The sequence below is a fragment of the Hevea brasiliensis genome, chromosome 4 (genome assembly GCF_030052815.1).
Source record: "Hevea brasiliensis isolate MT/VB/25A 57/8 chromosome 4, ASM3005281v1, whole genome shotgun sequence".
Taxonomy (NCBI): Eukaryota; Viridiplantae; Streptophyta; class Magnoliopsida; order Malpighiales; family Euphorbiaceae; genus Hevea; species Hevea brasiliensis.
The window spans coordinates 4,639,089-4,657,920 of record NC_079496.1 but is presented as its reverse complement, the minus strand read 5'-3'; the positions used below and the strand labels follow the sequence as shown (position 1 = coordinate 4,657,920).

General features: G+C 34.2%; 2 long non-coding RNA genes across 2 annotated transcripts; both read right to left on the bottom strand.

Annotated features, from left to right (window-relative positions):
- Positions 1-771: 771 nt before the first annotated feature.
- Positions 772-18,290, bottom strand: LOC110673281 (uncharacterized). The gene is made up of 4 exons (XR_002498471.2): positions 17,702-18,290; positions 16,934-16,990; positions 3,898-4,021; positions 772-1,183 (listed from the first exon to the last, which is right to left on the bottom strand). It is a non-coding gene; the product is annotated as an uncharacterized LOC110673281 (long non-coding RNA).
- LOC131179142 (uncharacterized) lies at positions 9,181-11,427 on the bottom strand. Its single transcript, XR_009148129.1, has 2 exons — positions 10,039-11,427; positions 9,181-9,487 (listed from the first exon to the last, which is right to left on the bottom strand). It is a non-coding gene; the product is annotated as an uncharacterized LOC131179142 (long non-coding RNA).
- Positions 18,291-18,832: the final 542 nt, after the last annotated feature.

Below are 18,832 nucleotides of genomic sequence, written 5' to 3'. Positions count from 1 at the left end.
ATACGTGATATTATATAAATATTGAAAATTAAAAAACAAAATATTTAATATTTATACAAAAATCTTATTTTCATTTCTAAAATTATCAAACAGTATCAAAAAATTTTCTAAAACTTTTTTTTTCCTAGTTTTTTCTGGAATTTAAGTAAAATTCAACTTGAAAAATACCCACTTTTTTTTTTTTTTTCTCATTAGGAGCCTAAATAAGCCTTCTCTCCATGGAAAAACTTTCATCAGGCTTTATTTGAAATAAATCATTTATAAAAAAAAATTTAATTAAATTTTCACACAATTATATTTAATTTTATTTTTTAATTTTTTTAATAGAAAAGAATTAAATTCTTTCATTCAAAATATAAGAATTGACTAAATAAATTAAATATTTGTAAAATTTTAGATTTCAAAAAAAGAGATATGCAAATTGGCTGAAAAACTTGAACCTAAGATCTCCACCACATAAATCTAACCATCTTCTTTATACAAGTGGTATATAGTCTTAATTTCATATCAGTATTAATTTATATTAAAAGATATTTTTTTCATGGGCCATATCTGAATGAATATTACTCTTGTACTAGGAAAGATAAAGTACATTCACCTAAAAGATTAAAACAATAGAATCCACATATAGGAAATATGATTTTGGTTTATATGTACATATATTTCAACTCATTTCCAGACATGCATCCCATATATTTGGAACATCAATCATACTTTTTGCTGAATAGTTCCAGGACAAAATGCCTGAGTTAGATGTAAGAAAAATTGCACTGAAAAAAAAATCACATGGGAAATTAATATCTGTTGGAGGGTGACACAGTAGTGATGAGGAAGCATGTATATAAGATCCCTTTACATAGATATATGAATTGTGCGCCAAAATGTGAACAAGTCATCTCCAAAACTACATAATTACCATTTCCCTTCTCTCTCTCTCTCTCTCTCTCTCTCTCTCTCAGTCACACATACACACAGAAAGCTGTGACTTTTCCACTGCATTAATCTCACTTTCAACAATTGAACGCGAGCCATTCCCGGGTCCCTTGTAGAAAACCAATTTATTGCCTAGTGCATCTAATATTGGGTCTCCCAATGAGCATCCATAAATAGGAATGTAACAAGGCCTTATCAATGGATTCTCCACCTGATGTCTTTCATTGATGATAACTGACAAATGTAATCCCTTGAAAGAGTTGGAAGAATCAAACCAATGACTTTTTTGCTAACTTGGGTACCAAGCGAAGAAGAAAGCTATATGGAATCTTGTCCACTAGAGCTTCCTAACAAATGAGAGGGACCAAACTCCAACAACCAATGTAGATAGGAAAATCAGATCTCATATATGCATAATCAGATAGTAATATTTGTCTCTCACTCTGCAATCCATGTGTATATGTGGGTACTGGGTATGTCCTTTATTAAAGAAAGAATATGAAACGTTTTATTAAGAAGAAACAACTGCAACAGGGCTTATTGGTTTCACATGCGAATGCTAAAAGTTCGAAAACAACATCAATTAAAGACTATTTTTCACACTTCCGTTTAGGAAATACAACTAAATTTCCTTTCAGAAGTTACTTGCATAAAAGATGTCCCAATGCATGAGACTCCTAGGCTAACATTGTGAGTTCTAAGCCCTTCTCTTGGCTATTCCCATATGGTTGAACATGTGATCATCACCAAGTCACAGTGGATAATAATAATAATAATACTATGTATTCTACTTCCGGATCAATGTTATGGTCATTTTACTTGCACGCTTAAGGAACTGGGTACTTTGTCTTATGGCTATTCGTTTCCCTTTCCATGTTGATAATTTACAACTGGGTTTCCAAAACCTTCTCTTAGCGTATGACAGTAAAATGCATGCCTATTGGCCAAAATAAAGATTGAATGTTTCTTCTTTTTCATTTTTATCATGATCCTGATAATATGCTTCACCATCATTATCACCTTCCTCAAACCTGGAAGAAACACAAGAAGTGAACAGTAACATTTATAACAAGAGCGATATGCCGATATCCATATTTCCTGCTTTCATCACTCTTAGGATTAAACCAGAAGAAAAGAAAAGAGACACCCAATAGGTTAATTATCTGGTAGATTCTCCACGGAGTAAAAGTATAAAACTTTTCAAATAGGACAAATATCTTACTGTTCTATTGTTGTAGTAACTTAGTTAACTTCTCCATTCTCCATGCAACTCTTCCGCCTTTGTTTTCTTTTCTTTTTTTCTTTTTTGATTCATTTGGCTTTGAAATTCGAACTCAGGACTTTACAATTTTAAAAATAATTAAAGCACTACCAAGATAGAGCTCATTAGTTCCTTCTTGTTTTCAGAAACTTGGAGAAACAGGTTCTTTGAGCTGTATTTCTTGTCTAAATTGATGCCAGCTGGTTAAATAGCTCAACTAATTTACCAGAAAATGTAAAATTTATCCCTGTTATGTGTACCTAAAAAAGATAGGATAAAAAGGTCTCTTACTGCGACTCTCTCTTTACTCCTCTCTCTATTTTTTTCTCAAAAAGACTACTTCCATCTGGGTTTTAAGGGCCACTGCTGGTCTTTTTTGGCCGGCAGTAGCCCTTCCTCTTAATTTTTACTATTTTTTTTTTAGTTTTTCCCTTATATAATAATGGCGGTTCTTTCAAATTCATGGATTTTTCATAGATTTGATTTTTTTTTTTTTTTTTTTTTTTTTTTTTTAGAAATTCTGGCCTAATATGGCTTTTGTACCTGTCTTTTTAGTTAGTTCTCTCAGATTGGAAGAAGAATTCTTTTTATAGTTTAGCTTAACAAAATGATTTTCAAGCAACCATAAATATCATAAATATCAAGGTAGGCTTTTGTGATACCACCAGTTTATAAATGGTAGAGAACCTTTAAACGAATCTACTCAGACATCAACGAATTCTCATTCGGTATCTATGTATGTAAAGGTATATGTAAAAAATATAAATTTTATTCTCCAAATCCTTGTAAGGATATTTCTTTTCTTCTTGCAATTTTATTGAGTATAAATGTTTGAACAAGTTAATGTTCTTTATTTTATAGTTGTATCCCTATCTGTACTCTAGTTATATGAATGAAATCTTTCGAAGAAAAGAAAAAACTATAAAGGAGAGAGAGAGAGAGAGAGAGAGAGAGAGAGAGAGAGCAAGATCCAGCTCACTACATTGAAAGCCCTAATGAATCAACTACATTAATTTGGATCTTGAAAGAGGAAAAAAGAAATGCAAAACTCAAAAACCTAAGGGGACTAGACTACTTACCTTCTAATTTTGAATTTATGAGTTGAATTAGATGAATTCAACCCACATAATATTAGTGAAAAATTAAACTTAGTGATGCCAACTTAGATCATGCATTCAAGCGAGTGCACAAAATATTTAGAGTTTATTTACTCCCCTCACTTTGTGAAATTCTAGAGCACAAAATTAGCAGTAAACCATAATCATAGCCCACATGTATCTCTCATCTCTTATCGCCCTCACCTCTCCCCCCTCCCTCTCTCTCTCTCTCTCTCTCTCTCTCTCTCTCTCTCTCTCTCTCTCTCTCACACATACAGACATTTTACATAAACCCTCAGGCGTGTCTCATCTCTTTATTGCCCTTACCTCTCTCTCTTTATCTGTCTCTCTCTTACGTACACACACATATTGAAGCAAGGAGAAACCCTAGCCAAAGAATTAAGCTAGGCTTCAATCCAAGTCCACTAAAACTGTGAAGATGTGAGGTGCAATATGTAACAGGGTTTACAGACCGATACAAGTAGATGCTATTATTTTGTAATTCGGAGCAGAATTTATAAGCCTGAAGCATAACGGTAGTATAAAAACCCTAAACAAACAGATATGATATTGGAAGATCATACACAGGAAATGGAAGATGCATACCCAATTTATTAACGAAGGGTGTACGGCAAGCAAAGGAATTTCAAGGTTCAATCACCAAGGCATCATGGGATCTCTTGAAATCGTTGAACTGCACCGAGACTCAAAAATCCTGTCACTGATAACCCTAACAAGCCAAACCCGAGGAGCAAACACTTTTCCGCGTAAGTTTGGTACAGAATGAAAATGGAGAAACACCAAAATCAATGCACCAAATACTCAAAAGAAAGCAAATAAACTGTACAAACAGAAATGAAAATGCAAACCCAAGAAACCCAGATGAGGCTAAATCATGTAGTGCAAGAAGATCACATACCTTTTCCAGGGATCATTGAACAAGGAAAACCTAATAGCACATGTAAGCATAAGAGTGGAAAATAATAGAATTAGGGTTTCTCGTACGACCAACAACGGGTGAAACTGCCACATGATCTGATCTTTCCTCAACAAGGGAGGGAGGTTAAGATCATGCTGGCAGCTTCAACCGATAGTGGTGTACCATGAGAATTAGACACACAACACTCTCATTCCCAGAGAATGGTAACAAGAAATTAAAGGCCTATTTCAGTAGCAGTACTTGAAGTAGACCTTCAACTGGTGGTTATGGGATATAGAGAATAGAGGATAAAGGAGTATAAATAGAAGAGGAAGGGATGAGATTTGAAGGGGATTTAATGAAATTTTATTATTTTGTTGGTGATGGAATATGGGAAGAAGACATTGAAAATTAAAGCTATGAAAATAAAATAAAATGCAAGATGCAAGGAGTGGTCCCTAGTGATGCACATTGAATATTATCACGCCAAGACTCGGCACCGATGCAGTTTTGCAGACAGGTTAGTGAGTGTTTCTATAGGTGTATTTTGTAAGAGCATTAATAACTTTTTAGGTTGGGCCCTAAGAGAGTGGGGGACCCTTATTCATACCCCTCCTCCTTTCCTACAGTGACTGTGAGGAGAAGTAAAGCATCACCCATGAGCCAAAAGAGCTTACAATTCTAATATAGTAGCTTATGAGGGGACCATTTTGCATGGTTTTTGCATAAGGTTAACAAATAAAACTATAAAAGGAGAAAGGAAAGAGCATCTCAACCGAAGAAAAGAAAAAAATGGTTTTGAATCTCTTCCTCTCTCTCTCTCTCTCTGTGCTATTATGTGTGTGATGTGCATTTAATCCAGTTCCATATAAGCATCTTTGCTTTGGTCACTGATGATAGCCCTTTCTTTGCAAACTTGCCATATCTTGATTTCTTGACAATCCCACATCTGATTTGTGCCAGCTGCACACCAGTATTTATTAGTAACAATTGATATGGACAATCATGAAAATGACTAGCTAGTTTGGTTGTTTAGAAAACTTTTCTTGCCCCTTTCAATTAAGCTTTGTTCCTTTGCACTTGGCGTGATTATGGAACCAAATTATGCAATCAGTCTTTATCTAGAATAATGAAAAGCTTCGGCAAGGCTGCTGCATTTATTTATAAGGTCTAAAATAAAACCCTAACCCCAATTAGATTTGCCTAAACTTTTGAGATTTCATTTCTTGATTTCACAATCCAAATGGAATACAATTCTTTTTTTTTTTTTTTAAATATACATTTTAACACTCTCTTCTTTATCATATATTCATCTGATAGTTTTAAATTTTATTTTTCTGTGTTGGAACATATCCTTCTGTTGTAATATTCCCCAAACGATATCCACCTTTGCCATCATTGGAAAGTTCTCTGTATCTGCGATGAAGTGGGCCAATGAACACCTAACACTTCAATTATAACCTTGTAACAGTACTGAAGTGGGCCATTATGCCCTTAACACTTCAATTATAAATTTATAATTACCTTATACCTTGTGCAGACCTAGGTTGTACTCTAGCTTCGGCTAGGGTTTATGGCTAATATTCTCAGCATATATATCTACTTATCCTAGATAATATTTTCCCATTACATATCGTTTACATTGCTATATAATAATCTATTAGTTGTGGAGAATTTTTGAAGCTTTTAATGTTACAGAGAAATATATGAAATATATAATGATTTTTTGAAATATGCTACCCTTATAGCTTAAATTGCAAAACCTTCCTAAGAAAATCATCATTAATTAATTATAAACACATGTAAAGAATACTATTTCTGCATCACCACCAATGCCGCACGATTGCAACTAGAGTCATAATGAATGGCTCTAATACTATTAATACAAATTTAGGAGAACAACACCTCAAAAATAAACTATTAAGATTGAAAAGCTCGAGTCCATAATATATACCTCACATTGAAATTTTGTTCTTTTAATGTGGGACACAAATTTTCTTGCAATGGGATCGTAACACACATACTGTTCAAGATTTTTTTTCTTTTGGTCATGTTGTTGGAGGGCAAGTACCCATATAGGCCTAGCAAAATTTTGTTGTAGAATGCGCATTCTTGACGAACTAATCCATTGTTTAATGGGAATTAGATTACAAGTTGTTAAGTATAAAAATCAAGCAGCATCTATTCCGATATAAATTCAAGAGTTTCTTCTTTGATTTTATGCACATGTAATGCCCACATCAACTCTCATTAGTATTCTTCTCTTTCGCCCAAAATTTCCAAGATTCCCATTTTGGAATTATAATTAATTACCTTGGAATCCATTGATTGATAAAAGTGTGGCATGAATTTGCCCAGATTGCAAGTATTTCATTACGTAACACTGACACAGCCTATTTTATATGAATTATTGCCAAGTATTTACGTAATGTTCTTTTGCTGAAGTAGCTTTGATGTGTTCTTTCGGGGAAGCAGCTGTAGCCTATTTTTTTATATAATTCCTCCTGTGGAGCAGCAACTTTTCGAACGTGCAATCACCAATCGTAGATCACGCTATTGCAAACTTATGCCATGTATGGCGAAGACTCTGCCTCTGTCAAATTATCAAACTTGTACAGTAATTAGGTGAAGCCAGGCCACTGAATTACAGGTTGAATAATTCAAGTCTAACATGTGTTTTTTTTTTTTTTCTCTAAGAAATTCTATAATTCGAGTCTAGCTTTTACTTTTTAGTTTGCTAATCTACTCTAGTCCAACTCCATAAATTTTCACCTTAATAAGAAGCCAACGATGGGTCACTTTTGCCACCGGAAAGCTTAGGCGCGATCCAGTTGCCGCTCAAAGGCAGCCGCCTACTAATACAGTACTTCCTGCTCCATTTATTTCACTAACAATAATTTAGTTATTACCAAAATTATATTATAAAAAAGATTTTTGATATAATCTAATATGGACTCAAGATATAAAATGTATGGTGAGATTTATCTATAGAGAAGGTAATGGATAGAGTACTTATGAAAATTACCCTACCCAAATCTAAACTTGAATCTGATTAATATACTTAATATCCAAACATGTCCTAAACTTAATTAAAATTTATTTTCAACAATTCAACCCTATCCCAAACATAATTATTATTACAAATATCTAAACTTGTTTAATTTATATATTTTAATTAATAATTTACATAAAAAATATTTTTTTATAAATAATTTATATTTTAAAAATTTAATAATTCTATAAAATATTTAAATTTTATTTATTTAAAATATAATAAATAAAAATTTATAAATATTATTATAAAAAATATATTTTATATTTAATTAATTATTTATATAGATGGATTCGAGTAACAGATATTCATTCAAAATTTGAACATGACTCAAACTTGCCATAGGTATTATTTTCAAATCCGAAACTGTCCCAAACTTATCATATTAGGATTTGGTCGGATTGGATATCACAAGCAGCCAACCCGTTGCCGTCCTTACTAACATTTTTATATTTTGAGTTCATAATAGAGAAAAATCAATTCTTGTCTGTCTAGTTAAGAATTGATTTTTTTTACTTAGATCCGATTTACCATAGACTTAAAATATAAGATGTATGATGAAATTTACCAATTAAATATATAGGTCTTATATAATTATATTTTAAATCCATTATAGATAAGGTCTAGCCAATAATATTTTTTTAAAAAATAATTTTTATTTATTTATTTATTTTCAATTTTAATGCTTTAAAAATATTTCAACTATAAATAATATATATTTTTTATTATTGAATATGAGAAAATTTAAATACATAAAAATAGTCAATTGTATTGGCCACCACCAAGTGTTGGTGGCTACCACTGATTCCTGGTGACTGCCACAGGCTGCCAATGATCGACGGTAACTATTGATGGTGAAGGATATATAACTGATAGTTGTCAATAAATTTATAGGTGTGTGTTTGTCATAAAATTACAAGATTCTTAATATGCATTTATATAAGCTTGCGAAAATTTAAAAAATATTTACTCTTTTAAAAATAATTTATTTTTGTCTTTGACAAAAAGATTTTCGTTAATTAATTTTCTTGAACGTTTCAAATGTGAAAAAATATTTTATTTGTAGTTTTATAGTGTAAACCAGTGTATGAACAAGCTATATAACGCTTATCAAACCTTTCATTTATTACAATAGCAGCAAAACAATCATTTCTAATGGGTATTCTTAAGTTGAAGGTTTGCCTTTGTGGAATATAAAATGGAGTGGAATTTTTTAAGCAGCTGGAGATATATAGTGGTGGCAGCAAAGCATTATCATATCCTCTTCCTAGGCTCCTAAGACCCTCGCAGTACGGATAATGTAGGAGAGGAATATATATATTTTGTTTGTTTTTCATATATAATCGAGAATCATATGGAATTTTTGGTCAAACAGAATTTGGTGAATAAAATTTTGAGCCTATTAATTGGATATCTAATAAAGATGGATTAAAGTCATATGGATACCCAAAAAAGGGTGGGATTTGTTTCCATGATACCAAATGCCACTTGATAAATCTACCATAATATCATATGATTCCTCCACCTGATATGTCAAAACATGCGCGTAAGTATGTGATTAACTAAATCAACCCTTCACAAGGCCCTTGGGGGAGAGAGAGCATGTGTTCCCTAATCACCCATATATGAAGCATGGATCAATAAAAACTCTAGAATTTGACCCTTCTTGCCACAAGTTGAGGGTAGGGTGGAGGCTAGTCTGGTCCCCTTGCACTCTTAATACTCTGGAGGAAACATTTACCCCTCTCTTTCTCTGATTAGCAAACTTATACATTAAAACTGTCACGATCCAACCTATTAGTCGGATCGGCACTAGGACCTAGACCGACATAAAGCCATAGAGGTCCGTAGTAAACCTTATTGTTCTCAAAACCATAATTAGGCCTATAATTTAGGCCCAACATGCATATAAAAATAATTTAAATTAAAATATTATAATTTTATTCCGGATCAACTTAACCCAATAATTATCAGAAACTTAAATTAGGGGAGCCTAGCTCAACCCGGTTACATCATTTACAAATTGTTCAAGTATCATACAAATATTTATTTATTAACCTCAAGAATTTAAATTAACACAATTCCTAATAGGGTCTATACTACTGCTAACACATGTGGAGTTCTAGATTTCAAATTTAGAAAAAATAATAAAAATAATTAAATAACCGACGTTAAACCTGCAAGGAAGAAAGCAGGTTGCTATGTAAAAGAACTCCTCCTGTAGCCTAGAAAAATAGGTGAACAGGAGTGAGCGTTCGACTCAGAGAATAAAATATCAATTTTAAGTATAATTTCTATAGCTATCTAAAGCTAATGCACCCTGTGGAATGAAATGCAACATCATCATAATTTTCATACAATTCACATAATAACAGCAAAAAGGTAATTTGGAGCACTCACACACCCAATAATGTTCAGACAGTACATATTTGAGAGCTGATCCCCTATACAGCCCTCTTAATCTAACCTCTACCAGCGAGTGTCTCTCAAGCCGTGTCTACCTTGACTTATCCATAAAGGACCGGGTCCCAGCGAGTGTCTCTCAAGCTGTGTTTACCCGTCCTATCCATATCCAATACCATACTACACACACGCCAACGCACACACACTGCACCAAATTAACACAAACAACATCTATGGCACTTCATCAATTATGAATGCAATATAAAATGTGTCTAGTGTTTAACTACATAGATATATATTTATAAGTGATGCATGGGCATGCTTGAACATATAATAATATCGAAATTATAATTAAAATTAATATTTTACTCACAATACACCGAGGATTATTGTGGCTGCTGGATGGAGAAAAATAGCTGACATCGATCACCTAAATAATTATATTATAAATTTATTAGCACTAAGCCAAAATAAAACTCTAAAGAGACAACAGACAACTTAATTCATGCCGGAAATCTGGCACAATTTTTCCTATACCTGGGATCTAGCCAACCTGCAAAAAATAATTCAAATAGCACTTCTAAACTCAACCCATATCTCATCATCATTATATGGCCCCTCCTGAGCCCTCCAAACTAAGCAATACTCAAAATCTTAAAAATTACGTTTTAGTCTCTATAATTGACAGTTTATAAAAATTCACTCAAACAAGCTCTAAAAATTCTAAAATTTCGCCCCGCGGTCCTTAATAAAGTTATAAAGCTATCGCAAAAGTGATTGTAATTTTTTAATCACCCATGAATATTTTATTCAAGAATATTACTCAATTCCATAAGTTTTCAACAGCTAACATATTCTTAATTCAACCCAATTCAATATTCACATATTTAAACCTCCATCCTCAAGCTTCAATCAATCATATAAAATTTAAATATCATAATTTCAAATAATCTTATATGCCTATATGCTAAAAATCTAACTAAAATCCATCTATATTTTTCAAAAATATTCTATAATCACTCAAAAATTCAACAAGCACCATATTATATCTCTAAATAATTTTACTTTCATCATATATTTTTCTTAGAATTTTTCTCTAATTTTTCCTATTTAAGAAACACTACATTTATGCTCCACAAACAGAGAAATAATGAAAATAATACTGCCCGAAGCTTATCTGTGTCTCAAAAATTCTAAAAATTTATGAGGAAGTCTCTCGAAATTGAATCATCTCCAAAGCTCACCGGAGTCACCCCCGGAATCACCGCGCACAGTGGCCGGCCGCCGGTCGCCTGCGACATCTGCCGGATCTGATCATACCATTATATTCCTCTCCTCTCCCTCAGTCCATAGGTGGTCTCGGATTGTCAATCCAACGTTTGGATCGTCCTAGATCTGACACAAAAGCTTAAAAAACCCGAAACTTTTCTCCTCCATATCTCACTCATCCGACCTCCATTTGTTGCAAGATTGGTATCAAAAGAAAACTCTCGGAACAAGCTTTCCAACGCCACCTGAATCACCTCGATTGGACGTTAGATGAAACCGGAATCGCATTGGAAAGTTGCTGCCCACTATGCGCGCATTGATGGGGAAAACTCCTCCATTTGCGCAACTGCCGGCGCTGCTCCGGCTAGCTCGCAGTTCGCCGGTGTCTCCTAGGGTGGGTGGACGCCTCACCGGCCAGCCATGATGGCTGGAGGCTCACCAGTCGAAAGAAAAAGGGAGGGGGAGGGAGAGTGACGAGAGAGAGTCTAAAGGGGGGGGGGGGGGCGGCGCGGTTGGGTTTTCTTTTTTTTTTGAATTTCTGGGAATGAAGGACAGACATGTTGTCCAGATTGATTCCTGAAAAAATTTTAAATTTTAAATTTTAAATGTTTAATTTAATTAATTAATTAATTAATTAATATTATTATTATTATTATTATTATTTTGTTACATTCTTCCCTTCCTAAGAAAAATTCGTCCTCGAATTTTCAAATAAACAAGGGATAGGGAAAGAGGGCTATTGGGATAGGTGCGAGCATTTACTCCTCCAGCTAAGCAAAGATGGTTAAAATACTTTATTCTCCAAACTCTTCGTGCAATATAGATCACATTCCCTCGTTCTCGGGTTTTTTTTTTTTTTTTTTTTTTTACTGTAGTGCCCTAACTGTCATTATTTTTTTTTTTACTAGAGATGCTCTCATCTCTTAACTATTCATTGACCATTTTTTTGACATCTCAAGTATTCACTATACCTCTCTATACTTGACTTTATGTCTCTTAACTTCAATCAACCTTGGCACTTACCCCTTAACCTTCTGCTTCCCAAGGACATGACTTATGTTCCTTATCCTATAATATTTTATAAGATGTTTCCTGTAGCACCTATCATAGGCATCTTATTCTAAATCTTTACTTGTCCTTTGACTTCAATGGTTAGTACCTATGCATCTTTTCACTCCCATGATACTTCGATTTTCAATCTCCTTTGTGTCATTACTAAGGTTCTCAAATCAACTCATGTCCATCTTATGTAACTAGTTATGCAGAGCTCCATCTAAGCGTTGAGCGTTTATATTCTATCTATCAATATTAGAAAGTGGATTGGGTATCTTCTCTGACCTAACAAAAGTTTATGTATTCCTAAGCCACCCAGTTTAAACAACTTATCATATCCTACCATCTTTTCTAGAAAAGGGAGTTCCTTGCTTTCTGCTTAAAACTTCTTATTATTTGAGGTATTTTCTTAAAATATTGGTACTTAGATCGAGGCTCCACTATTCCCTTAACCTGCCATTTTACAATAACTTGCCCTAGACATTCTTTAGTGTTCTTCCCATACTATTCCTCTTTGTCTTTCTTTGCCTTGTGCCTTTCTCTTGACGATATTCATCCCATTAGCATTAATTGTACCCTTTATACTTTTTATTCTCAACTTGATTACTAACTCTGTTACTTTCAGAATTTTAACTCAGCGATTAGTTACCACTAGGATATTCACCATAGATGATTCTCCCTGTACTTCCTTCCTAACATGACCATCAAAATATTATTATTTTCCACAATCCTTGAGCCTATAAGTTCCACCTGAACTGACGAGGTAGTGGTAAATGCGTGCTCTGCCACAATTCCCAACTAGATACTTAGTTCATTCTCCTTGATATAACCATATATACTGCCCACAGCTTTCCAAACTTCAGCCTCAGCTTTTCCCATTAGCAATAATTTCATTTATTGAAACTCATCCACAATTAGTATTTCCTCCAGCTCATAGTTTAAAACAGTTGTAAGCCTTAGTAGCTAACTCAATTTAACTCCTGTCACTACTCTGATCGTCATTTCATACTTAACACTAGGTATGTACTTACTGTCATTCTCATATTAGAAAATTGTGTATGAATTGGTGCCTACCAAACTCTTAAATAACTAGGTCTCATTGACTCAGTCTCTATTCCTTATATAACCCTCTAGAACCAAAAGCACGAGCTAAACTTGAAAAGAAAGAAAAATATCCTCTTATATTCAACTACGCTCGATTGTCCATATAATAATGTTTAACCTATGTTTCTTGGTCTTTCTCTTCAAATTTCATCATCTCCTAGCACAATTGTGCTCTACCTATAAGGTACCATCTGCATGAACCCTTTACCGTACCATTGTCCTTCCTGACATAATATTTTATAATTTATTAACTTTACTTATACTCGACCTATGATTCATATCTATCATCGTTTATATTGTGCCCTTAACTTTTGTTGAATCCTGAAAGATTTCTCTAACTAATAGATTCTTTCAACACTAATTCTACCCTTATCTATGGTCATTAATTTGATCCTTGAACTTTTTAGTGATTTATAACCACCCATACTTGTCACTTTTTGTTCTACCCCTACTGTTGTTCTATCGTTATCGCTTCACTGCAAAGTGATTCTGTTAATCACACTAAAAATGTTTGCCTGACATTCATAACGAACCTCTAACTACCTTCTCACTATCTCAAAAGTCTAACCTAAACCTATGTGTCATTATCTATCATTCTTTTCCTCTCATCATACCTATTTGATCTCTTAGATTGACTTTTATTCAACTTACTACTTACTAACTTCTTTTTCTCTGCCTAATTAGATAGTCCGCAATACCATCGCACACCTTCTAGCTTTTGCTTATTATTATTGCATTCCTCGCCTAATCTTCTTGATACAGTTAACAAGTTAAAAGAATCTTGCCCCATTGCTATCCACTTCACTTTAGGAATAAGGAATAGATAAAGTATGATCCAATCATGCAACTCCAAGCTCTATATTTTAGCCCCTGCCACTACCTCAACTACATCATGCTATGAGTATCACATTACTAGATTTCATACCTCCATCACTATTCTCACTAATGTGGTCCCATTTTGGGTTCTTCATCCTTGTCATTCACCTTGTCAAGAATAATACTTAGCCTACCCTATATCTTAACTTTGTTCCTTTTATTCTGCACCCTTCAGGTTGTCCTTTCATTTATTTCCTTTGTCTTACCCAAAATAAAACTTAACTATTATATCCCTGGTTTCATTCTTCTTTCTAACATGACAGCTATACTTGCTAACTGTATCTTTCAGAGTCTCTACCAGGTTATCACATATCTGTGCTACTCAGATTTGGTCTTTTGACCACTCTAGCTAGTACTTTCACTAGCGTTTAGATTACGTTGTATCTGCAATAAATTGTCTAAATTTTCATTCTGCACTTTCTCTATCCACTGGCCTTCTGTGATTTATCTTCGCTAATTTTTTTTTACTCTTAATACTATTATAATTGGATTATACTATTATTTTGAACAATATGAAGTTAGAAAGGAACTCAGAAAATTGCAGTCATACATTTATTGTGTGATCTCTATTCTTATCCTGTAGCCTATATAATACCTTTACTACCTCGAGAACTGGTTCTGCAGCAATTTTATTTTATTTTATTTATTATTATTATTAATTTTAATTTTTTTTCCATGTTTACTCAGCTAGCCAAAACTTAAGATACTGGGCATCCAAGCCCGTCATTCAATTCAAAGACTTTACATCCATCATGATCTAATCATTTATGGTTCATATAATGGAACTTGTATCAATCTCCAGAACACCTGAGCTAACAGTGGGCACAATCTCACGCAACAGTCCCATCTGGGACACTATTCCATAAGTCATCATTATCAATAATAACCTTCTATCCCTTCTGAAAAGATAGGATTATACCCTAACTTACTGTAACAAAGGTACTACATTTACCACCTTGCCAAAACCATGTCAAATTAATGACTCTCTTATCATATCATAGCTCTGTAAATCATCAATTCATAGTTCTGACCTTCTCTAGGTAGTAGGGTTGTACTTTACACCTCACTGATACACACAAGGTATACTATTCTCACTAAGCTCTAAGCAAAACGTCTGTCGTACTGCAAAAACTATCTAAAATTTCATACCAAAGATCATATGGTCTCACTCTAGATGTCACCTGTACTTTGCAACTAATCCGCAACCTCTGGTCTGATGGCAACTCTTGATGTAACTCTAGCTCATGCTAGGGTAACCGAGTCACTGACTCTAGTTATCACCCAACTGTGACCTTTTAATATTCTAACTCTAGACCCTTAACCAGGAGTTCCCAACTCCTCTGCAGATATAGAACTCTGTTCTGGCATAACTGTACCAAAACAGAGGCCATCCTCAAACACCCTCATTATGGAGCACCACAGGGATGCATGCAGCTCTACACAATAATCCCATGTCAGTACTGTAATCTACAGCTTACAGAGTAGACATCGAGAATATTGTATGGTTACTACGATACGTCTTGACAGACTAGGTCTCCTAATTTCTTATCTCTCTCGAATCTGCTATTATCATAAACTTACTCTGACTGGGTCATCCACTGACGACTGCCAGCAGTGGTATCCTCATCCTTATAACTCACCTTTATGTACTCGTACCTTGCACTAGCTAGGCACACCACTTAAACGCATACCGACCAAAAACATAATATTTCTTGGAGTACGTATCATCATGGTAGACCTCAATATGTCTGCTAACTCTATTTCACATTTTTATGTACTCTACGAAAATTAAGACACCAACTGATGCACTCTTATATTACTCGGGGTATAACGCAGAATCTAGAAACAAAGAATTATAGAAAAAGATGAAACAAAATCTTATACTCCGCATGTAACATACTAACAAGACTCCTTTTACACTCCCAAGTATATTATTTCCCATGAATCTAGAGCCTAAGCTCTAATACCACTCTTGTCACGACCCAACCTATGGGTTGGACCGGCACTAGGACCTGAGCCGGCATAAAGCCTCCGAGGCCCGTAGTAAGCCTTACTGTTCTCAAATCCATAACCAGGCCCATAATTTAGGCCCAACATGCATATAAAAATAATTTAAATTAAAATATTATAATTTTATTTCGGGCCAACTTAACCCAATAATTATCAGAAACTCAAATTAGGGGAGCCCAGCTCAACCCGGTTACATCATTTACAAATTGTTTAAGTATCATACAAATCTTTATTTATTAACCTCAAGAATTTAAATTAATACAATTCCTAATAGGGTCTATACTACTGCTAATACATGCGGAGTTCTAGATTTCAAATTTAAAAAAAAAAATAAAAACAATTAAATAACCGACGTTAAACCTGCAAGGAAGAAGGCAGGTTGCTCTGTAAAAGAACTCCTCCTGTAGCCTAGAAAAATAAGTGAACAGAAGTGAGCGTTCGACTCAGAGAGTAAAATACCCATTTTAAGTACAATTTCTATAGCCATTTAAAGCTAATGCACCATGTGGAATGAAATGCAACATCATCATAATTTTCATACAATTCACATCATAACAGCAAAAACGTAATTTGGAGCACTCACACACCCAGTAATGTTCAGACAATACATATATGGGAGCTGATCTCTTATACAGCCCTCTTAATCCAACATTTACCAACAAGTGTCTCTCAAGCCGGACTTTCGCTTAATAAACCAAATGCAGGGTCCTAGCGAGTGTCTCTCAAGCCGTGTTTACCCGTCCTGTCCATATCCAATACCATACTACACGTACACCAACTCACGCACACTGCTCTAAATTACCACAAACAACATCCATGGCACTTCATCAATTATGAATGTAATATAAAACGTGTCTAGTGTTTAACTACATAGATACATATTTATAAGTGATGCATGGGCATGCTTGAACATATAATAATATCGAAATTATAATTAAAATTAATATTTTACTCACAGTATACCGAGGACTATTGTGGCTGCTGGACAGAAGAAAATAGCTGACATCGATCACCTAAATAATTATATTATAAATTTATTAGTACTAAATCAAAATAAAACTCTAAAGAGACAACAGACAGCCTAATTCATGCCGAAAATCCGGCAAAATTTCTCCTATACCTGGGACCTACCCAACCTGTCAAAAATGGTTCAAATAACACTTCTAAACTCAATCCATATCTCATCATCATTATATGGCCCCTCCTGGGCCCTCCAAACTAAGCAATACTCAAAATATTAAAAATTACGTTTTAGTCTCTATAATTGACATTTTGTAAAAATTCACTCAAACAAGTTCTAAAAATTCTAAAATTATAAAGCTATCACAAAAGTAGTTGTAATTTTCTAATCAACCATGAATATTTTATTCATGAATATTACTCAATTCCATAAGTTTCCAATAGCTAACATATTCTTAATTCAACCCAATTCAATATTTATATATTTAAACCTCCATCCTCAAGCTTCAATCAATCATATAAAATTTAAATATCATAATTTCAAATAATCTTATATGCCCATGTGCTAAAAATCTAACTAAAATCCATCTATATTTTTTAAAAATATTCTAAAATCACTCAAAAATTCAACAAATACCATAGAATATCTCCAAATAATTTTACTTTCATCATATATATTTTTTAGAATTTTTCTCCAATTTTTTCTGTTTAAGAAATACTGCATTTATGCTCCACAAATAGAGAAATAATAAAAATAATCTTACCCGAAGCTTATCTGTGTCTCAAAAATTTCACAAATTTATGAGGAAGCCTCTGGAAGTTGAATCATCTCCAAAGCTCACCGGAGCCACCGCCGGAACCACCGCGCACGGTGGCCGGCCGTCGGTCACCGGCGGCATCTGCTGGATCTGATCATACCATCATGTTCCTCTCCTCTCCCTCAGTCCATAGGTGGTCTCGGATCGTCAATCCAACGGTCGGATCGTCCTAGATCTGACAAAAAAATTTGAAAAACCCGAAACTTCTTTCATCTATATCTCACTCATCCGACCTCCATTTGCTGCAAAATTAGTATCAAAAGAAAGCTCTCGGAACAAGCTTTCTAACGCCACCTGAATCGCCTCGATCGGACGTCGGATGAAACCAGAATTGCGTCTGAAAGTTACTGCTCATTGTGCGCGCGTTGATGAGGAAAACTGCTCCATTTGCGTCGCTGCCGGCACTGCTCCGGCCAGCTGGCAGTTCGTCGGTGTCGCCCATGGTGGGTGGAAGCCTCGCCGGCTGGCCATGATGGCTGCAGGTTCGCTGATCAAAAGAAAAAGGGAGGGGGAGGGAGAGTGACGGGAGAGAGTTTAGGAAGGGTGGGGCTGAGTTTTCTCTTTTTTTTTTTTTTTTTGAATTTCTGGGAATGAATCTGATCAGAGATGTTGTCCAGATTCATTCTTGAAAAAATTTTAAATTTTAAATATTTAATTTAATTTTTAATTAATTTATTTATTATTATTATTATTATTATTTTATTTTTAGGGTTACAAAAACGCAGGCACCATTTTATGACCACAGAAAACGCAACGAACACCAAAGTAAGAGATAAGAACAGCTGTGAGTCTTATTTATCCCATCACCCAGTCGGTGCCCATCAATCTCAAAGGATACAGCATGCATTGCAATGTGCAGGAGAAAAAAAAAAGAGGCAGTAGAAATGACAAGATTTGGTTGGGGATCCTTTCTAATCAAATGTTTTTACAGTCTTAAGGCAGAATAGCATCTGGATACAGATATTACAACAAGTATAATTTTTTTTTTTCAAAAAAAAAGATAGATACCTTTTTCTTTTAACAGAGGAGGAAAAATGATTACAAACACCTGGATACATATAAAAGGACAGGATGCAT